We start from the raw sequence: 23,812 nt of genomic DNA on the forward strand, positions 1-23,812 counted from the left end.
ATACAAGTTTATCCTGGCCAAAATGAATCACAAAAAGAAGGAAAGTTTATTAGATTGAAAGTACTCTAGGGCGGTTTATTTTAGACACAAAGAAAATCTGCCACATATTACAATACGAAGCAAACCAAAGGAATATTCCTATGTCAGTGAGCAATTCCTTTTCATGAGACAAAGGAACAACACTAAAAGAACCAGTAGAAAACATTCCCATTAATTGTCTTCCAGCATCATCACAAAGACTACATGCACACACTCACCTTGGGTCTGTCAACAACAGGCTGCAGAAGGACAGAAATCCTTCCTGTGGGATTTCTTTCCTCATTGCAAGTCAAACAGTATTCCAAGTCTATGTTGGCAGCATTTTGAGAGAAATGTGATGGCCATGACTAGTCATTTTTTTCTCTGAATCATGAATATTACTCCAAATGTATTCAGACTCAGAGGCAAAATCCTCCTAACATAGAGAAGCAAGGTATTGAAAGGAAAGTTGCCAACAAGAAGAGACAGGAAACTATTTCCCAGGAATCATTTTTGGATGTATGCAATGTCGAAATGATTCCATCAAACGGCCCATGGGCTGTGAGACCTTTCTTTGACTAAATTCCTCCTGAAACTAAATTGCTTATCCAAAAAAAGAGGTTAAAAAATGAAATCCAAATGACACCTCACATGCAAATGGACAGAGTACCCGTTGCCACCATCACCTTAGAGTCAGTAAAGGTTTCACTAAATACACAGTTCATATAAATAAATTTCCCTATGATTATTTTTATGGTTCCTAGGAACTAGCCTCCTGTCTCTTCTGTTGTCAATTTTCCTTTCAACACCTTGCTTCTCTAAGTTAGGAGGATTTTGTCTCTGAGTCTGAATACAGCTGAAATAATATGATCCAGAGAAAGAAATGACTCCATGTGAGTGATATGTTTTTTTCCCATCCTGTGACCTTCGGTCTGCAGATGTCTTTGCCTATTAGGTAAGTCTCTTGGAGACAGCATATTGTTGGGTCTTATTTTTTTAATCCAATCTGCTAGTCTGTGATTGATGAGCTTAGGTCATTAATGTTCAATGTTATTATTAAGATATGATTTGTATTCCCAGTCATTTTGGATTATTTCTAGCTTTTAATTTGACTTAGTTTCTCCTTTGATTGACTATTCTTTTAGTATTGTTCCTCCTTTTGCTGGTTTTCACTTTTTTTTCTCATTTCATCTTCATGGAGTGTTTTGTTGAGTATATTATGAACTTCAGGCTCTCTGGTTGAAAATTCTGTTAATTTTTGTTTATCATGGAAGGTTTTTATTTCATCTTCAAATCTGAAGCTTAATTTTGCTGGATATAGGATTCTTCATTGGTATCCATTTTCTTTCAGAGCATGGTATATGTTATTCCAGGACCTCCTAGATTTGAGGGTCTGGTTTGAGAAATCAGCTGAGATCTGTAATGGTTTCTACCTATCTGTAATCTGATATTTTTTTTTTCCTTAACAGCCTTTAAAATTCTATACTTACTCTGTATGCTAGGCATTCTCATTATACTGTGCTTTGATGTGAGTCTGTTGTAATTTTGCACATTTGGGGTCCTGTAAGCCTCTTATATTTGATATTCTATTTTATTCTTTAGATTTGGGAAATTTTCTGGTATTATTTCATTGAAAAGATTGTGCATTCCTTTGGTTTATATTTCTATGCCTTCACCTATCCTGATAGATCTTAAATTTGGTCTTTTCATATTATCCCATAATTCTTGGAAGTTCTTTTCATTGTTTCTTAACATCTTCTCTCTGTGGTCAACTCTATGTTCAAGATTATATATTTTGCTTCATTGCCTGAGGTTCTGTCTTTCAAGTTGCCTAGTCTGTAAGTGATGATTTCTATTGAATATTTAATTTGTTTCCTTCATTTCAAGGATTTCTGTTTATTTTTTCACTCTCTCTACCTCTTTATTGAACTGATCTTTTGCTCTCTGTATTTGCTCTCTTACATCATCCTTTACTTTGCAGATCAGTTTAACCAAGTGCATTCTAAACTCCTACTCTGACATTTCTTTCACTGTGGTGTCAATGGATTCTGTTATTGGAGTTTCTTTGTTTTCTTGGGGTGATTTGTTCGCTTGCTTTTTCATGTTGTTTGTATGTCTACCTATATAACAGTATGGATCTGAGGCCGTAGAGTTTTTACCCTGTGGACTTATAGTATCTCTGAAGCTTTCCAGTATCTCACTGTTTAGGGGGAGACAAGTAATAATAACAACCAATGCAAATAATTTACAGTGTTAAACCAAATAGTTTCTGCTATGATGTCTACAATGTTTATTATCACAATAAACAGAAAAAATATGATCAGTTATTGCCCATAATAAAAACAGCAAGTTTGCAAAAGGGTTTACATTTTCAAATAATAGACAAAGAGAAAACAGAAATGATATAGGATGTGATGATTATGAAGGAGGAAGACAGAAGATAGAAGTCCATATTAAAGGAAGAGTGAAAGAGAAAAATAGAGATTGGCTGTTAGCAGAAGAAAAGAGAAAATCAAGCAAAACAGTAGGAGAAAAATTTTTAATTAAAAATAAAAATAAGGAATACAAAACAAAACTAAAATATGCTAGTCAAAAATCCTAGTTCACAAAAACTAATCCATGTAAAATAACTGACCTCAAAAATGCTAGAAATGAGAAGTAGAAAAAAAAATTGAAACTGTATAAATGTTCATGTGCCATTAAGGTCACAATTAAAGAACTAGGGAAGAAACTTTTTTGATGAAAAGTTATAGAATTTTTTCTGTTGGTGTTGAAAATATTCTCAGCTTCTCTTCTCAGCAGCAATATTCTCTCTTCTCTTCTCAGGTGGCGTCTTCTGGAGTGTGATGCTCTGCCCACTGTATTGCTAGAACAGAGGGGTAATCCTGTAGGGGGAGTTCTAAAATGTATAGGTTAAAATATTGATTCTTCAGCCCTCAGGCTGTTCAGTTGGCCCTATGACAGCCTGCCACATAGGTCTACTCAAGTGTATATCCCAGTGTACTATAAAAATAGTAGTCATCAGAATGTTTTCCATGATGTGGAAAGTTTAGGAAGCACTGCACTAGAATATCAACTACCAGAGGTCAGGAAAATGCTTAATATGTTGCTAACAACATGTGTATCAGAGAACACTTGAGAAAACAGAAAAATGCTGTGGTGGTCATCTGGCATATTTGGAAGGTTCAGCCTTGGGCACTTCCTTCATGCCAGGTGGTAAGATCTGTTCAATAGCTGCTAAATGACTTCCCTCCACAGCAACAGTGTTTAACCATATGAGGCTTCTTACTGGTTAATAATGACTTGACACACAAGCCAGGTCTGAAAATTGAGGAAAGTGTCCTTCTGCAAGACATCTCTCTTTGGACATCAACACATGTGTGTTCCATCTGCCTTAATTAAACATTAAAGCCTCCATCTGTCTTTCCCAGTTCTATCTTGTTCACTCAAGATAGAACTTACTTACCGAGTAGCTACTTCAGATCAAGTGCTCTCGTGTTATTTTAAGTTGTAAAATATTTTATACAAATATTTTCTAAATGCCATAATATATGTGTGTCTTCTATGAAAATCTTTTATAATTTCAGCTCAAATCGGAAAAAAAATACTAGAAAACCATTGGAGTCAATTGGTCTCTTAGAAGATGATGTAAATAAGAGGTAATTCACTTTAAAGCTTTTAACATTCTGTTCAGTTCAGTGATGTTTCTAGTAGGATATGAGTTTTTCCTTTAATTTTATAATTGATCACAATGAATTTATTCTAGCTTATTTTCAACATTTAGTTCCATATAGTGCCATCCAGTGAATGGTACAAGGCTATTCAGCTAATAGGCATTACATCCAGACTTGGAGCAAAGTTAGCTGGCAAGGAAGCCCAGAAAAAAAAATGAGCAGAGGGAACAGAGTTATGTTTTTGTAGTAGAGAGGTGAATTTAATCACTCTATAACATGGATGTGAAAAAAAGTAGCTTCTTTATTTTTTCTGTCAAGTTCTGATCTTTCTCAGGAGCCTCTAAACCTCCATAATTTAAAAAAGTCCTATTAACCCAAGGTATTTAAACTCTGTTTAGAGCAATGATGAATAGTCTCCTGAGGTCTAACTCATTCTTCTGTTTCTTTCCAAGATAGTATCTGAGGAGTATACAGGTGAGGGGCTCAATGAATTCTGAGAATGAGAAAAATGTACCTGACCAATGTACCTGTGCTGCTATCAGGATTGGCAATCCCAGGATTCATAAAACCCATGGCGTGTTCTCTCTGAGCTTGGCTATGGCCCATTTTTGATTCTCACTAGTGTGGAAGGCCCTCTGAGTCTCTGTCATGCCCTCCAGGCTGGTTCTCTTTCCATGAGGCTATCTATACTTCACCATTGTCAAACCTTTGCTGCAGGTCACCTCCATCCTGTAATAATAAGCCCTTGTGACTAGGCTAAAATCACTATCCACACCCTGAGTGAACCAAGGAAGACCTGGAATCCTCTTTATGCTTATTTTATCCTCCTAACAAAACTTAAGTCACCTTATGTTGACATGAATCTGCAAAGCTTCTCTCATATTCTCACTAAAGGGCATGGCTAAGAATTCTCTACTTGTATGCTCTCCTCAACCTACATAATACATTCCGTTCCCACCTCAAAGTCCCACAAAAGACTGTCTTGCTGCCACCTCTGCTTTGCTGTTTTCTCCTACAAACCAGACTGGATCTTATCTGGTTTAAAGTCTATGGAACAGGAATTGGAGATGTCGTCAGCGACTTGTATAGGGATAAGCAGAGGCAGACAAGAACTGAAAACCTGAAATCAATCCAATAAACCATTCCTTGAACTTGTGTTCATTTTCAGAAGGAAGTATCTTCCACCAACGAATGATTTCAGTACAAAAGAAAAGAAGCCAATCACAAGTGATCCACTGAGTGACCACTGTTCAGTAAGAAAGAACACCTTGCTCTCCTTGTGTTTTGAGGATGAACTGAAAAATCCAAATGTCCAGCAAAGACAGAAACTTCTCAAATGGTAATATCTACTATTATTTAATAAATACTAATACTATGAACTTCAGAGAAAGCTAAAAAGAAAACCTGTCATAAAAGTTATCTAGTCAGAAATCAATGAAGTATAGCTCTAGACTGCTCCACTGGGGCCCTTGCTATTGTACAGATCAGTTCACAACTGATACTGAAGGGATTACACTTTCTAAGGCCTTTGCTCTTGATGCCTCTCAAAGCTAGATATGGTCTCTACCACCCTCACTAGAGTAGTTTCCACAGTCTGCAGTTTTTCATACTGCCTCCTTTTTCTGAACTGAAGACTCTCCTAGGTATATCTGATTGGCAGAGCCTATATCAAATGCCTGCGCTTAAGCCCCAGAAAGGCTGCCTAAGATAGTTTCTGCCTCACCTAAGGACACATAGACCTGAAAGGTAGGAAATTTCCTAAGGTGTTGGGCAGACCAAAAATATAAGAGACTTTCACTACTGTGGCTAAATAGGAAATCTTGTGATCACAAAACTAAATAGTTTTTCTAGTAATCATAGACATCAATGTATCTTTCATACTAAAAGCACTCATAAAAGATGAATTTAATTTCACTTTTTTTGGGCGGGGTAGACCAGGAATTGAACTCAGGGACACTTAACTATTGAGCCATATTCCCAGCCCTTTTTTTATATCTTATTTAGAGACAGGGTCTCACTGAGTTGCTTAGTACCTTGCTTTTGCTGAGGCTGGCTCTGAACTCATGATCTTCCTGTCTTAGTCTCTTGAGACAGTCTTGAATTTAATTTCTTATTTCACTAATTACAGCCTTAAAGAAAAAGTAACAATCATTGACTTACATTTGCCAAATAAATACTGATAATATATGTATTTGACCAATTTCTTTGGAGTTAAAACTTTTTACTTAGGACAAGAGAATATGAAAACTAAAAAAGGAAATGAGGGGAAAATTTAAAATTGCACATCATACAAACAGATTTCACCATTATTGTGGTAAAAAGTCTGTCTTTAAGTCAACCTATTATTTTGGCTATTTTATTCCACAAATATATGTTACATATTTTTGTATGCTAAGTATTATGCTAAGTATTGGTTTACAATAGATATAACCATTATCAGATAATTTTAAATTTTTTGAATTTGTACTAGAATAACCCGGTGTTTGTAATTTTGGTTTACAATTAGTTATGTCTCTTATGATTTTTTTTTACATAATCATTTTTTGGTATGCCTTTTAAATTACAGAAGATAGAAACTTAAAAAATACCATCCCAATGTTCTATCCTATATAAAAATTTTATTTTCATATTTAAAATATTTGTAGCTTTTTACCTCCATAGACTTATGACTAAGTATTCTTTCCTTTAATTCTCAGGAACAAAAGGACACAAATCCCATAATTTTCCATGATAAAAAATATATTCAAATGTTACTTTTCTCAAAAAATGGTCTTTCTGCCCATCTTTGGCAAAATGAAAAACTTTACCCTCATAAAAGAACAAATTTTGTTTTGGAAAGAAACTGTGCAATGCTCAAATCTTTTATTGGCAATGAAGTGATTACCTTTTCTGAACCCCAAAGAACTACACATATAACATTTGAAAAAGATAAACAAGCCACACCTTTGAGAGTGGACCAAAAAACAGTGAAGAATACTTGTGATCAGCCATCAAAAGACAGAGTTTGGAGTAGAAGTTATACTATCTCACAGACTTTTTCCCATTTCACAAAAAAAAAAATGTGTGGGCTATCTTGATAAACCTGTTATTCGAAAAAAGAGTGATAAAACTCACAAATTTGAAAGAATGCTTTCTACAGTGAAGCTGGTGCACACACACAAATTCACTGCCTCACCTATTAAAGACTACTCAAAACCTTCAAAAAAAATACTGGAAGTTCATAAAATAAGTGACGTAACACCGTTGGATGATTTGTTAAAGTTGTCAAAAGATGATTAAAGGCCTCCAAAGATGTCATTTGTACAGTAGTATTTTGGTAACAAGAAGCAAATAACCAAGTTTCAAGATGATAAAAGAAATCCAAATTGTAATATTCTAATGAATGACTTAAGAAAGCAAGGCATAGAAACTGGAGTTACAAATCGACAGTGGTCCAATGGAGAAAAATCAACATTTTTTTAGTAAATAATAGGAACTGGGAAATAATTATCAATTAGAGGGACTAGTCCATGACTTTTTACTATCTCAATTAGATTGATCAGTCATTAGCATTCCTACAGTAAACTCTGATTCAAGACCAAGAATGGTATGCACTAACCAGGTATTTGCCGTTGGAAGCTAATAAGCTTGTTCCATTGTTGAATATCAAATGAGACAAACATACCTTTAATTTATCACTGTGGAATTAATCATTATCAGCATTTTAGGGAACCATGGATAAATAGTATCACATTAACAATGTATACAATTAAAAAAGTTTTTGTAAAATTCTGAGTAACTTTTTTTGTTAGAGATATTGGAACTTCACTATATAAAGTGCTTTTTCCAAGTGTAAATTTGATTTTTTAAAAATGAATTGTTAAATACTTTAAAAGAACAACTTATTCTTAGTTGAAGTTAAATAATCTTGATAGCAAAGCCTATAAAATATATTTTGACATTACATTTTATTTATTTCTCATTAACTTCTCTTTATATCAAACAATATAAAGGCAGAATTCATCTTAGAAACAACTTGCATTTCAAAAGTTCATTTGTAATCCATTTCTTTGGAATTCAGAATATATTTTACATAAAAATAATCTTGGGGGGCCGGGCAGTAGAGCACTTGCCTAGCATGTGCAAAGACGTGGGTTCAATCCCCAACATGGAAAAAGACCCAAAATCTTGTAAGTGATAAATTCCAAGATCACCCCACAAAAGACTTCTTAATTTATCATTTTATCCCAGAGAGTTTAAGTAAAAATGGTAAAAAGCAATAATCATATAATTCCAATAATTAAAAAGAGAAAACTGAGTAAGAAAAGACTTTAAAAAAAATCTTCACTTTTAGTACTTGAGGAGAGAAGCTGGTTGGGTTAGAAGCATTTAGGGGAAGGTTTTGGGAGCCTTTGAGAATTTCCCGGGGGAGGAGGTCGCGGGAGTAGGAGGAGGTGGGGCGGAGCTATCGCTACTTCCTTTCTTCCTGTTTCTGGCTGCGGAGGTGGGAGAGTGGCTGCAGCTCAGTCATGAGTCACTTTTCTTTTTTCCCTCTGTTCTGTTCTAATTGTCATCCATTCTCCCCCTGACTTCCCTTCTTTGGAGTCAGGACAAAGCAGAACAGTTTCCCAAGTCCCTTGCCGGGTCACAAACTCTTCGTAAGTAACCATAAAAACAACAGGGAGGAGAACACAGAGTTAATGGTACAAGGGATGATGGCAGTTTTTCCGAGACAGCAACAGAGAGAAGTGTGAGTGAGCCTTGGGATAGGGCAGACAGGAGTGAATTTGGACAAACGAAATAAAATGATCATCAGTCTCAATTTATTTTATCTCCATCTTAAGATGGGGACAACAGTACTTTATTACAATTTGAGTATTTTCAGGATTAAATAATACATAGTATTTTGAGCATTGCAGCATTCAATAAAAATTCCCTTCCTTTTCCCGCCTTTCCCCCTTAGGCTGCTCTTAATGTAAGTATAACTTCTTAAAAGATATTCTCAGAAGTGTCTCAGAAGTGTCCAATTTTTTTTCTAAATTAAATGTTACACGTATCTATAGTATTCAGACTTTAGCCCACAGTATTAGTTAAACTGTTCTGGATGTTTCGGCAGGTGCTTCTGAGCTTCATCCTTTAAGAAAGTATTGCAGTAACTTAAAATTACATTTGGCTGAAGATTCTTCATTAAAGCAACTTCATAACTGGGAGCAGGGGATTCTGAGAAGGTGGCAACCTAACTTCGGCACCTTTCTCTTCTACCTTCAGCTTGAATCTAACTTCTCTTCCGTAGCTGCTGGGGCTATCAAGCAATGGGGTCAAAATCAGACTTGGATTCTCTTCTACAATGACATCTGAACAGATCCTCAAAGGCCAGTCTGAGTCACAGGCAGTGATGCAGATGGTATTTTACATTGCTTGGCTGGCCAGTTTGGATCTGTGGATCACCCCACTGGAAGGTTGCCTTGGATTCTGTGTAAGTGTTCTGGAGGCCAAAAAGAAACCACTAAACCCATGAAAAGCTGTCAGGGATCCATGAGTTTTCTCCCAGATGCCTCACTAGGGGACTGTGGTCTGCTTATTTCTGTTAAATAAGCAGAGGCCATTAGCCTGAGGTTGTTTCCATGCTTTGAGTAATGGCAGCCTAACTAATGGCAGTAACTAATGGCAGCCTAACTCAGTATATAAATAAACTGGAACCCAATTTAGGAATATGACAAATAGCTGAGTTTCAGCCAATCACAGGAGAGGGTTTCAGCAACACAGGCAGCCAATGCATCACCCCATACCCAATAAGGCAAATGCCTCATCACACCAAGCCCAAATAGATGGCTAGATGTAACTACTCATGTGATTTCTCTACTTTGCTTCTATATTCAGCCTATAAAAGCTCACTGCTCACACTGCTGGGCAGAGTTCTCTGAACGTCTGATTCTAAAGTGCTGCCTGATTCATCAATCATTCTTTCTCAAACTGTGCTAAATCTATAATGTCTAAAGTTTTTCCTTTAACATTTCTATAGCCCCAGCCCACAGTAGGCAAGACGACTATCTTCTACCATGCACAGGTCTATGGTCACTAAGGTACTGCAACAGTCTCATGAAAGTGGGAGCATAACTTTCCTAATATTTAAGAAAATGATAGGAACTCATCTGATTTACCATAAGATTAATAATTATGCATAGTAAGTAAGGAAAAATGAATAAAGATCACTTATTCCCTACCTCTCTAGTTTTCCTGTGTAGAGCCTTCCTTATAATAGCCCCAATGATTTCCTACCTCAACCATTACTTCTCCTCATTGAGGAGTGTAAAACCTGATTAGAGGTGGTAGCAGTCTGCCCGAGTTTCTTGATTGGATAAGACTCATCCATTAAAAGAATATAAGAGTTGGGAATTGATTCTTTTCTCTTTTTGCTCTAATTCAAAAGAAGTAGCAATCCTTGGTAAACGTGTGCATTCTGGAGACTCACATGTACGTCGGTTGAGCCATCTCGCGATTGGTGATTGAGAAGCAGAACAGTCCTACTTGAGTCCATTTTTCTCTCAAACCTAAGCCATGCTGTCAAACAGCTTAAACTCTGTTATGATTGCCATCAACCTACCTGCTACATCTATCTCTCAGTTGCCTTCAAATTTGAGCAGGGAAGACAGGCATTATTTTCTTAAGTCTCCTCAGACTCTCTGTTAGGGTTCTTCAGAAGAACAGAACTGATAGAATATATGTAGTTATAAGGGTGGATTTGTTGGATTCACTTACATGATCAGAGGCTGAGTAGTCCCCCAATAGCCCTCTGCAGGCTGGAGAGCCAGGGAAACCCACTAGCAGCTTAGTCCAAGAAGCTGGGAGCCTCAGCACAAATGGGCCAATAAGGCAGCCCCAGTCAGAATGATGGTCTGGAAAGCCCTTTGAAGAGATATTGGAGCAAATCTGCCACTGAGCAAATCTGTATTCAAAGGCTAAAGAATCTAACTTTGATGTCCATGGATGATAGCAGCAGGAAAAAAAATGCACCCACTCAAGAAAGTTCAACCTCGGTTGCATAATTGAGCTTTCTTCTTCCACATTTTCATTCTGTCTGGACCTCCAACCTACTGGACAATGCCACCTGCATATAGGGCCAGTTTTCCCCACTCAGTTTGCTGACCCACATGCCAGTCTTCTCTGCAAATACCCTCACAGATACACACTGACAAATGCTTTACTACTTTTCTAGGTATTCCTCAAATTTAGTCAAGCTGACAACCAAAATTAGTCATAACAAATCCCAATATATTTCGTTCAATTTACTTTCTCTGATTCTACACATAGCATTTAAGATTTAAAAAATAAATCAATGCTGCCAGGACTGGGAAAGACTCATAGGGCAGATTTATATTTTAGAACCTTTGGATTCTTTGCACCTGGCACAGGTACAGGCCCAGAATGAATGTGTATAGGGTGGCAGGGGAAACTGCTACAGCAACTCAAACTGTTTGCAAGTCATCAATCTTGCCTTGCGTTCTGAGCCACACTCTCATGGAACTCGGATTCTAGTGCCCTGGCCCATCTTCACCCATTTCCATGCCTGCTCCAGCTTGGTTCAGTCTAAATCCCTACTTGTTCCTGCATGAATAATGGACATTTAGTATGTGTTATCTACTCACAAAGAACGCTTTCTATGAGAACATCACATAGTTCAATGTGATATGACATTTTACCGTCTTTGTCAAATTATATGCACAGCTGAAAATTTTTCTTCCAGTTAAAATAAGTAATTGGTCCTTGGCATAAGAAAATCAAATCTGAGCAGGAAGACGCGCCAGCCGCCCTGCCACACCAGAGCAGGAAGATGCCAGCCGCCCAGCCACACCGGAGCAGGAAGACGCCAGCCGCCCAGCCACACGGGAGGAGGAAGACGCCAGGCACAGAGGTCCGGCCCCGCCCCTAGTGCTAATCTGGAGGAAGCCCATCAACCCTTAAAATCCATCAAAGGGGGTGTGGATACCAGCATGGTTCCACGGCTGATCCAGGTACCTGGTTTCCAACTCCCCCACCCTTAGCCACGATAACTCAAAATATTTCCCACAAGTTTTGGGGGTTGTAGCTATCAAGGCAAAACAACAACTGTACAGGCACCTGGTTTCTACCTCAGAGACTAGAGTAGGGAAGATACAGGTGGAAGCTCATTTACTTTCTCACTGGCTATACCCACCACCCTGAATACAGAGGCTCAAGCTAGGAATAGACAACGCCACCTATTGGAAGCAAGGAAAACAGTGTTCTGAGAGTCTTTTTTTTCCTCTCTCTTTCTCTTTTCTTCTCTGTCTTCCACAACTTCAGCATATGTGAAACCAAGAACTGTGCATGAACAACTGAATTACCAAAGTAATATAATATAGAGGAACTGCATATACCCCACCTCCCCCCCATTTTTTTTCTTTATTTCTATCTTACTTCCCTTTCCCTTCTATTATTTCTCTTTTCTTCATTGTTATTTTTTTTCCTTTTTTTTTAATTCGTATTCTCTCTATCCCACTTTCAATCTCCTAACTTTTGCTATCTATACATAGGGTAACTATCTAAATAGGAGGTTGAGTCTACACATTCTTCCATAAATTACCAGTCTAATGGTTAGAGTTCTCCAAAGTTTCTAAGTTAGTTTAACCTCATACCCTCACTCCTTTCCCTCTAAGTATAACATCCTTCGTCTGAAATTAAGTTTTCTATATGCCAACAGATATGGTACGCCTTTTATGAAACTAACAAATATATTCTTAAGTAATAATTAAAACCAATATCTATAGTCTTAGAATCTAACTATAAATGTATTAATAATGAAAACTTGTGCTTAGATAATGTACTGTTGATATTGGGATCTGTTAACATTGTATTTCTCCGCAAAAGAGGGATTTTGGAGCTATACAAGAACAATGCAAATATATAAGGGGAAAAACATTTGCACAACAGTTTCACAAAGCTAGAAAGAATCATGAGCAGTATGAAAAGACAAGGAAAGAAAGGACCACAAACAATACAGGTCAATTTAACATTAGATGAGGTAATATCTGCAGCTGATGGAATGTCAGACAAAGAGTTCAGGATATACATGCTTCAGATGATCTGGAGTCTCAAGGAAGACATTATTCATCAAATTCAGACAATGAAAAATCACTTTGACAATGAATTACATAAACAAATCCAAGAAGCAAAAGATCAACTCTATAGGGAAATAGAGGATATAAAAAACAAACAAACAGAAATCCTGGAAATGCAGAAAACAATAAACCAAATTAAAAACTCAAATGAGAGTATTACCAGCAGAGTAGAACACTTGGAAGATAGAACTTCAGACAACGAAGACAAAGTTTTTCAACTTGAAAAGACCATAGACAGCTCAGCGAGAATGTTAAGAAATCATGAGCAGAACATCCAAGAATTATGGGATAACATCAAGAAACCAAACCTAAGAGTTATTGGGATACAAGAGGGTACAGAGGTCCAAACCAAGGGAATGAGTAATCTATTCAATGAACTAATACTAGGAAACCTCCCAGACTTAAAGAATGAAAAAGAAATCCAAATACTAGAAGCCTACAGGACACCGAATGTAAAAAATCATAAGAGATCCATACCAAGACACATAATAATGAAGATGCCCAACATACAGAATAAGGCGAGAATCTTAAAAGCCACAAGAGAGAGGAAGCAGATTACATTTAGGGGTAAACCAATCAGGATAACTGCTGATCTTTCAACACAGACTCTGAAAGCTAGAAGATCCTGGAACAACATATTTCAAACGCTGAAAGAAAAAGGGTTCCAACCAAGAATCATGTATCCAGTGAAATTAAGCTTCAGGATTAAAGATGAAATAAATATCTTCCAAGATAAACAAAAATTAAAAGAATTTGCAGCTAGAAAACCAACTCTTCAAAACATCCTTGGCAAAACATTACAGGAAGAGGAAACGAAAAATAACAATGAAAACCAACAACGGGAGGTAGTACAGTAAAGGAAAATCTAAGCATAGAGGAAAAACAAATCATGTTAAGTATCGTACAAAACCAAATATGGCTGGAAATACAAACCATATCTCAATAGTAACCCTAAATGTTAATGGCTTAAATGCACCAATCAAAAGACATAGGCTAGTAGAATGGATTAAAAAAAAGATCCAACAATATGCTGCCTACAGGAGACTCATCTGATAGGAAAAGACATACACAGACTGAAGGTGAAAGGTTGGGAAAAATCATATCACTCATACGGACCCCAGAAGCAAGCAGGGGTGTCCATACTTGTATCAAATAAAATAGACTTCAAGCCAAAGTTAATCAAAAGGGATAAACAAGGACATTACATACTGCTCAAGGGAACCATACACCAACAAGACTTGACGATCATTAATGTATATGCCCCAAACAATGGTGCAGCTACGTTCATCAAACAAACTCTTCTCAAGTTCAAGAGTCTAATAGACCACAACACAATAATCATGGGAGATTTTAACACACCTCTTTCACCAATGGACAGATCTTCCAAACAAAAGTTGAATAAAGAAACCATAGAGCTCAATAATACAATTAATAACTTAGACTTAATTGATATATACAGAATATACCACCCAACATCAAGTGGATACACTTTCTTCTCAGCAGCACATGGATCCTTCTCAAAAATAGACCATATATTATGTCACAGGGCAAATCTTAGCAATTACAAAGGAGTTGAGATACTACCATGCATTTTATCTGATCATAATGGAATGGAATTGGAAATCAATAATAAAATGAGAAAGGAAAAACCCTACATCACATGGAGATTAAACAATATGCTACTGAATGAACAAAGGGTTACAGAAGACATCAAAGAGGAAATTAAAAAATTCTTAGAGGTAAACGAAAACTCAGACACAACATATCGAAATCTTTGGGACACCATGAAAGCAGTACTAAGAGGAAAATTCATTTCCTGGAGTTCATTCCTTAAAAGAAGTAAAAGCCAACAAATAAATGACCTCATACTGCACCTCAAAGCCTTAGAAAAAGAAGAACAAATCAGCAGCAAATACAGTAGAAGGCAAGAAATAATTAAAATTAGAGCTGAAATCAATGAAATTGAAACAAAAGAAACAATCGAAAAAATTGACAAAACTAAAAGTTGGTTCTTTGAAAAAATAAATAAGATTGATAGACCACTAGCCACACTAACAAAGAGAAGAAGAGAGAGAACCCAAATTACTAGCTTATGGGATGAAAAAGGCAACATCACAACAGACAATTCAGAAATACAGAAGATAATTAGAAATTATTTTGAAACCCTATACTCTAATAAAATAGAAGATAGTGAAGGCATCAATAAATTCCTTGAGACATATGAACTACCCAGATTGAGTCAGGAAGATATAAACAACCTAAACAGACCAATATCAAGTGAGGAAATAGAAGAAGCCGTCAAAAGACTACCAACCAAGAAAAGCCCAGGACCGGATGTATATACAGCGGAGTTTTACAAGAACTTTAAAGAAGAACTAATACCAACACTCCACAATCTATTTCAGGAGATAGAAAAAAAGGGAGAACTTCCAAATTCACTTATATTAGCACCAAAAAAGGGGGGCTAGTGTGTTTTGCTCCATGGTAGTATTCATCCTTAGGTTGCATGAGGCCCTGGGTTAAATTTCCATCATGCCTCTCCCCACCAAGAAAGAATGAAAAAGATAGGAATAAACTTAGGCAAGAAGGCAAAAGACTTAGCACTGAAAACTACAAATGTCACTGAGAAAACTGGAAGAAGACATAAATAAATGGAGAGACATCTAACATTCATGGATTGGAAGACTTAATGTTGTTACGATGTCCATACTACCTAAAACAATCCACAGATTCAGTGCCATTCTTATGAAAATCTCACTGACATTTTTATTTTTTATTTTTTTTAGAAATGGAAAGGACAATCATAAAATTCATATGGAGCTACAAAGGATCCTGAAAAACCCAAAAGAGTCATGAGAGAGAAGAGAAAGCTGGAGAGGCCCCATGCATCTTGATTTCAAAGCACATTACAAACTTATGATAATCAAAACAGTGTGATACTGGCATAAAGACAGAGACCAAGAGAACACAATAGAGACAACAGAAATAAATCCATGTGTATGATCAAATGGTCTTTGATAAGGGTCCAAAACTTGGATAGTTTCTTCAACAGATGATGCTAGGAAAACTGGATATATATGTGGAAAAAAATGAAACTAAACCCTTATCTTAGACCATGCACAAAAATCAACTCAAAATGGATTAGTTAAGTCCCCAAACCATAAAAATCCTAAAAAGAAAACATAAAGAAAAATCCCCACGAGTGCTCTTTTTTGTTGTTGTTGTTTTTAAATATTTATTTTTATTTATTTATTTTTATGTGGTGCTGAGGATCGAACCCAGGTCTCATGCATGAGAGGCAAGTGCTCTACCACTGAGCCACAACCCAGCCTCTCCCACGAGTGCTCTTGATAAAAATTTCTTGGTTCTGATGCCAAAAACAGGTTTAAAAACAAAAATAGATTTAAAAAAAAGGCTTTTACGTAGCAAAGAAGACAAGTAGCTCAGTGAAAGGCAAACTATGGAAAGGGAGAAAATTTTTACAAGCTAAATAAATTTGATAAGGGGTTAATATCCAAAAGATATTTGGAACTCTCATAATTTAATAGCAAAATAATAACAATAACACCAACAACCCAATTTAAAATATGGACAAAAGGATTGAATAGACATTTCTCCAAAGAAGACATACAAATGGTCCACAGGTATATGCAAACATACTCAACATCACCAATCATCAGGGAAATATAAGCTGAAACCACAATAAAAAAATGTAATCTCACATTTGTTAGGATAACTACTATCAATGAAGCAGAAAATAGCAATTGTTGACAAGAATATGAAAAATTGGGGACTGGGGTTGTGGCTCAGTGGTAGTACACTTGCCTAGCACATGTGAGGCCCTGGTTTTGATCCTCAGCACCACATACATAAATAAATAAATAAAATCAAGGTATTGTGTTCATCGACAACTAAAATATACATTTTTTAAAAGAATATAGAAAATTGGAACCGTTGTGCTCTATCATTGGTGAGGATTAAAATGGTGCAGCTACTGTAGAAAAGTATAGCATTTCCTCAAAGAACTAAAATTAGAACCAACATATCATCCAGAAATCCCAAAAGAATTGAACATAGGCTCTTTTTTATAGTAAAATAGAAGTACATATTTATTTCATTTATTATGAAGTATAATTTTCTAATTTTAGAAGCAATGAAAGAAATCTCAATACAATCTCAAAATAGCTAGAAGAAAGGATTTTTTTATTAGTTGTGCATGACAATACAATGATCTTGACATATCATACATTTGAATCAAATGGGGTATAATTTCTCATCTTTCTGAGTGTACAGGTTGCAAAATCATATTGGTTACACAGACATGTATATACATAGAGCAATACTAGTATCTATTTTATTCTGCTGCCCTTCCTATCCCCCATTCCCCTCCCCTCCCCTCCCATCACTTCTCTCTACCCAACCTAATGTGACACATTTCTTTTTTTTCTTTTTTTTCCCCTCACATAGGCTCTTAATGAGATATATGCACTCCAATATTCCCTGGCATCATTATTTACAACAGTCAAGAGGAGTAATCAGTTACTGACTATATGTCAGTGAATGGCAAAAAATGTGGTATGTGCTTACTATAAATGGAATGGAATATTATCTGGCCTTAAAAAAGAAGGAAATCTTGTCCTAAGCTACAACATAGATGAATCCTGAGAACATTATAGTAAATGGAATAAGTCAGTCACAGAAGGACAAATATTGTATGATTCTACTTACATGAGATATCTAAAGTAATCAAACTCAGAAGAGCATAAAGTAGAATGGTGGTTGACAATTGGACTTTAAGTGCAGCATAAATACTGTGAATAGCATAAATACATTCTAATAGCAACCATCTGGGATAACAGTTACCTGTGCATTGTGGTCTGAATGTGAATGGGGGGAAAGCAAAAGGGAGAAAAAGAACATGTTAGTGACTCAAGTTGTTATGCCTCGTAAGGGCATGTAGAAATAGTGTCTAGGATTAGTGACAATGCTTACTGAGTATTATTTATCTTATTGAGGCCCAGAAATGGTTAGCCAGAGGTGGGAGATAGAGTTTGTAGGAATGGGAGTTTAATCAATAAGTCAAGTATTAAGCAGGGGCAAACCTACAGAAATGAGAGGATGTGTTTGAAAAACTAAAGAATGTCAAGGATAAGCAGAGAAGGGGGAGCCAAAATGAGAGTGTAGTGAAATAAATCAGGAGATAGATTTTATCCTAATCAGATCTGCATTTTTGCAGAATCACTCACTGTCAGTGTGGCTGCTATATAAAGGAAAATTTGGAGGGAAAACAGTCATCTAGACTGGAGGCTAGTTGGAATGCCATTGTGGTAGTCTCGATGAAGGGTGATGGTGAGGTCACTGCATTCAGACTTGAGAGATATTTAGGAGCTTATATAGATAGGTGAGAAGAGAGAGGCCCTGAAAATGACTACTAGGTTTCTAAGGTAAGCAGATTGGCAGATGGAGGTAATTATTATTAAAACAGATATTAAGTTATTGTCTCTCAGTTACAAACCTCATCTTATATATCCTGTTTTGTGAAGCTGCTGTTTGCCTTTTTGAAAATCATATGCCTGCTTGGCTGGCTGGATCTATGTTACATTCTGTCATAGGTGACAGTAGAAAGAGGCTGAAAAGCTGGAGGAGAAAGAAGGAAAGGCTCTTATCTGCTTCCTGACAGCTATGATTCTTCACTTAAGTTGAGCAAAGTCCTTCCTATAGCTGTAGCTGAATGCAGTTTGCAGCCGTTTTTTTTTCTTTTGCATTTTCCAAACAGCCTCATCACACTCTTCCCCCACCTGAACAACAGGACCAGTCATATGATGCTCTCTTCAAAGGTCTGTCACCCAGACCTTAACTCAAAGACTCCAGTATCAGTTGAATTGCATGACTTCCTCTGAGGTCTGAGTTTTAGATATTGGGCTTCCTCCTTTAAGTTTCTAAGATTTAAAAATTCCAGCCTCTTCCTTTTGCTCTCTCTTCTCTTCTGGCAGTTGCTCCCTCTATGATGTATTAGGGTTTTCTATTTTGGAGAGTTTCTTTTCAACCTTTCATTTACCTAGTTAACACCTGTTAACTTCTCTGTTAAACTCTCTACAATGCAAAAACCTGTGTGGATTTTGTATCTCAACTGGACCCTGATTCATATACATATTTGTCCAGGGAAACATACCTTAGAAATCGGACTTAGAATTACTTTGTTTTTGTCCTTGAACTTGAGTGTCATGCTGAGCTCCTTGCTAAAGGGAAATGAATGCTGGTAATCCATGTTATGTAGAAGTATCATGATTAATTAAATTATCACCTGCAATTGACTGTGTTGAAGTGCCCACTGAATTAAATGCCTCAGGAACATGTGCCTACTGCATCTGGCCATTAGCAATTATAATTACTATGGGACTGTGAAGTGGGATAGAATTTTGAGTGCAATAAAATATATACAGAAAGAAAGTAACAAGTTCAGGCCCTTACACTGTCTGTAAAATCTCATCAGAGAACCAGAGAGACTTTATGGTAGCCCTAAAGAATCTCCCTCTTCTTATAGCCACAGGGTTAGAATTGTAAAGAAATGAACAATACTTTAATTGTCTAGTTTACAGAATTCATAACATCAGCTGATTGACAACTTTGCCAGATCTCTCTTGTAGAAGTTAGGAAAATTGGAAGAAAAAGGATCTTAAAACTTGGAGTAGGAGCACATGTGTTTAGACTTTGAAAGAGTTGAGAATTTTGAATTCTCAAGTTACTTTGAGCTTCTGACAGTGCAGCAACTTATGTTCCTGTGTCTGAGAAAATTAACCTTCTTTTACTTCAAAACTGTATCCACTATACCCATAACTAGAATCAGATGTCAGCATATACCAGGGAATAAGTACAAAGTCTAATCCAGGGAAAGTAGTTCATGAGACAAAAAATTATATAATTTTCCTAATTTACATCAGTGTAAACTTGGGGAATATGTATAGGAATTTAAGGAAGATGAAATATGTCACTGAATTGGGTCAAATATATTGACAAGACTGTACTTATCAGAGGTTTGAAATTTAATGTGTTAGTTCTTCCAGATGGAAATATTCTAACAATTTAATTTTTGGTTGACTGAGATTTGGGCCACAGTGGCCTGTGTTTAATGAGGCTCAGATAAGAGAATTTCCTATTTTAATGTAGAGGAAGAAATCTCAAGATTTAAAGAGACAGGATGTTGGAATATATCTGTCATGAGTCATCTCCATATGCATTCTTCAACCACATCCTTAAAAGAATCCAGAGGATCCTCCCATTTCTACCATATCAAGAAGCATGTTTCTGTATGGAACATGTAAATCATTTAGAAGTTCTATTGTAGCTGTCAATTGTGATGGGAAATTTCAACATTGAGATGGGCTCTCAAATTTAATAAAGAAGTTCTGGTGCAAGTAGCAGTACTTTAACCATTAAAGGTACTGTAGGGCATATTTACCATAAAAGGAAAGCAGTAACATAGTGGTTTGGCCCACAGAACTCTTGGCAGTAGTTAATCAATTATAATTTCTCTTAGAATGAAAAAGACAGGCAGCCTACTAAAATGGTGCTTAATCTACATAATAGGAAAAAAAAAACAGGCCTGATAGCAAAAATACCTGACCTGAATCTCTGAAATTGAGAGTCATGGTGTTTTCCTCAATTTTCAGAACTCAGCCTACTTACAGAACAGAATCCCATGGATTTAAGGGGAGTTCAACTATCTGTGAGGATAATAGCCACAAATGTATACTGTATATCTTCCTCCAAGCCCTTCCCAAAGGAATTTGTAGTCATTTACCAGAGTAACTGTGTATAGTACTGAGGAAAAGGAAATGGCTTATTGGGGATTTTCAAACACTGGCCAACTGATACTATTTACTGGACAACTAGAGTCCTGGGGTCTAATTGGGGGTTTACTTGGATATCTTAGTCTGTTCTGGCCGTTATAACAAAATACTATTAACTGGGTAGCTTATAAACAACAAAAACTTATTTCTTACAGCTCTGGAGTAATGAGTTCAAAATCAACACACAGGAGATGTGGTGTCTGGTTAATAGTTGGTGCCTTCTGGCTGTATCATCAGATGATAGAAGGGGTGAGGATGTCTCTCTGACCTTTTTTATAATGGCACTAATCTCATTCATGGGGGTCTTGCTCCCATGATCTAATCACTTGCAAAGGATGCTCTTAGAAGTACCTCCTAATATTATCACTTTGGAGACTGGATTTCAACATAGGAATTTTGGAGTGGGAGACATAAACATTCAGACTATAGAAATGGGTTAGATGGGTTAGGTGATAATTAGAATCTTAGATTAATTTGAAATGATGTGTTCAGCGGGTCCATGTGATTATTTCTCCATGCCCCCTTCCTGCACTTTTTTCTTCTTCTTCTTCTTCTTCTTCTTTTTTTTTGACAGGATCTGGCCACATTTTCCAGGCTGGGCTTGAGTTTTTGATCCTTCTGCCTCAGCCCCCCAAGTAGCTGGGATTACAAGTGTGTGCCACCACACCCAGCTCCCATTTTTAAATGTATAATTAGAAGAGAGATATGTTGATAAATTTGACGTAATAGGTACACTTGACAAGTGACAAAATCCTGACATCGACTCTTTCACTCATGAAATAAAGATCATGATCATAGAAAGAGGAAGCCTCTGAAACTTCTTCCTTACCAGGAAAGTAAACAGAAAGAATTATCATGTGTATAGAGCAACTGTGGATTAATGCCATCATGAAAGCATTGAAAGATGCATGAGTGGTAATGGCTTTCACATTCCCATTTAAGTAACCTTGTCTGTCCAATGCTGAAGGCAAACCTGAGCAAATAGTTGAGCACGATTCTAAACTTAACCAGAAGGTAACTCCAATTGTAGTTGAGGTTTCAAATGTACTATAGGTTGAGGATCCCTAATCTGGAAAAAAATCTGAAATATGAAACACTGCTGGTCCCACACATTTTTGATAAGTGACTATCAACTTGTATTTTTACTGGGGCAAATCAAAATTACATTTCCTGATACTTAGTCATAGAAATACTCAGACACTTTAACATGGAAAATGCTTTCTCTATATATTGATTTGTATGACCAACTAAAAGCAGTTTACCTCTTATATATGAGGGCCAGCAGGATATTATCATAGTCTTATTTAAGATTATACCAAGTCTCCTCTCTCTACCATAATACAGGTCATAGAGATCTTGATCATATTAATGTTCCCATATAAATGGGAATCAACTGATTTAACACTTGGATTACATTTTGTTTAGATCTGATAAAAGGGAAGTATTTTGGTTGGCTAAGCTAGCCAGGATTTCAGCTGATATTATCTGAGCATAATACAGATCAATAGAGGAGAAGCAGGGTGCTGGGTTTAAAGGGATAATGATGAGCTTAGTTTTAGACATGTTGAAGATATTCAGGAGACAGGTGGATTTATTAATTTGGAGTTCAAAAGAACACAAATGACGTGGATCTGGGAAGCACTGGCAAAACAACAAATCATAATTGAAACCATGGAATGAAATACAATAGAATGAAAATACTCGAGTTTGAGGAATGTGAAACTTAAAAGATCTGGTCAAAAAGGAGGGGACACTAAAGCAGAATGAAAAGGAGCAGCCCAAGAACCAGGAGGTCTTCCTGGCAGCAGAGTGGCCCAGAAGTTAAGGGAAGGGTTTGTAGTGTCATAGAGGAGTCAAGCAAGAGACCAAGAGTGACCACTGGGTTTTTAGCTCCACAATAGTCCTGGTTGACTTAGAGGTGAGCAGCTTCAGTGCAGTGGGAAGGGCAAAACTAGTTTGGTGGGGATTGAAGACTTATTGTGAAGTAGTTATAGGAAACTGAAGCCCAGTGATGTTTAATAGCTTGCCCTGGCACATAGGTAGACAGTGAGGTCAGTTTACCAAGACTGGAGATAGAAAAAGCAGCTGACTGGGAAGAGATTTGTTTAAAGGTCAGATATAAACATACTGAGTTTGACGTATCTTCATATTGCCAATGCCTAACTTAGTATCTGGTATATTTGTGAATGAGTCATTACAGACCATGTCTTCCATAGACTGCTATTCTTTTATCCTAGTTATTTTTCTTCATAGTGTTGAAAACCACTAACCACAATCAAAGGAAGTATCGACATTGCCAAAACATTAAAAAGCAGCTCTTTCCACCTGCCCCAAATGATGCAGGATTGTTTAGGAAAAGAGTACAGATCATGTGCTGAATAGACCTCAGGCCAAATCTGTACCCAGTCACTTAGAGCTGAGAGATCTAGTATATGCTTCTCAGTCCTTATTTTCATGTTTATACATTTTTTATCATGCCTACTTCCTAGAGGGGTAAATATAAGGATGGCCTTAGGCCTGAGCCTAAGCAACTCCATTTTAAAACTTCAGTTTGAAACCTGCAGTCTCACCAGGCACACCTATGGAGCCTTCCAATATGGCCCTCAGGCACAAATAATTCACTTCTTCCCCTCCCCCCCATAAACTCAGAGTGAAGTCTCTGGCTTGTTGCCCTATCCCTGATAAGAGCGAGAAGCAAGAAAAATCAGTGTGGGGACCACCAGACTAGATGCTTTAACCTCAGGATGAATGTTGTCAATGAAAAATCTGGTAGCAGCTTATAGGGATTGAAGGGATGGTCAGAAGCCCCCAAATTTAGTATAAATGATGGAGCAAATGAACAGACATTCAGCTAACACTAATGCACATAAGGCTGAGAGTCTGATGAGGGTCTAGACTGATATTCCAACTCTTCTCATCTTCCTGATCTTCTGCATTGTTCTCACTGCTCTCAAACTCTACAGCAGCCTCTTGACTCTGGTGAGTAAAAGACTTCTCCCTATGCCTGCTTCCTCAGCCAGCTGTCAGCTTCACCCCAGGAGAAGCCTGCCTTGGTTCCTTATCTGATCACCACGGTCTGAGTGAGTGCATCTGCTGGACTTAGAGCCTAAGATTTGAGACTTTTGATCTGACACTTGAGCTTAGCATGCAGAGG

The 23,812-nt window shown here is 36.9% G+C and overlaps 1 pseudogene; it reads left to right on the forward strand.

The window, feature by feature from the left end:
• The first annotated feature begins 18,144 nt into the window (after positions 1 to 18,144).
• Positions 18,145 to 23,812, forward strand: part of LOC143639999 (nucleotide sugar transporter SLC35D1-like) — a 61,456-nt pseudogene continuing 55,788 nt past the window's right edge.

This window comes from Callospermophilus lateralis, unplaced genomic scaffold, assembly GCF_048772815.1.
Source record: "Callospermophilus lateralis isolate mCalLat2 unplaced genomic scaffold, mCalLat2.hap1 Scaffold_105, whole genome shotgun sequence".
Taxonomy (NCBI): domain Eukaryota; kingdom Metazoa; phylum Chordata; class Mammalia; order Rodentia; family Sciuridae; genus Callospermophilus; species Callospermophilus lateralis.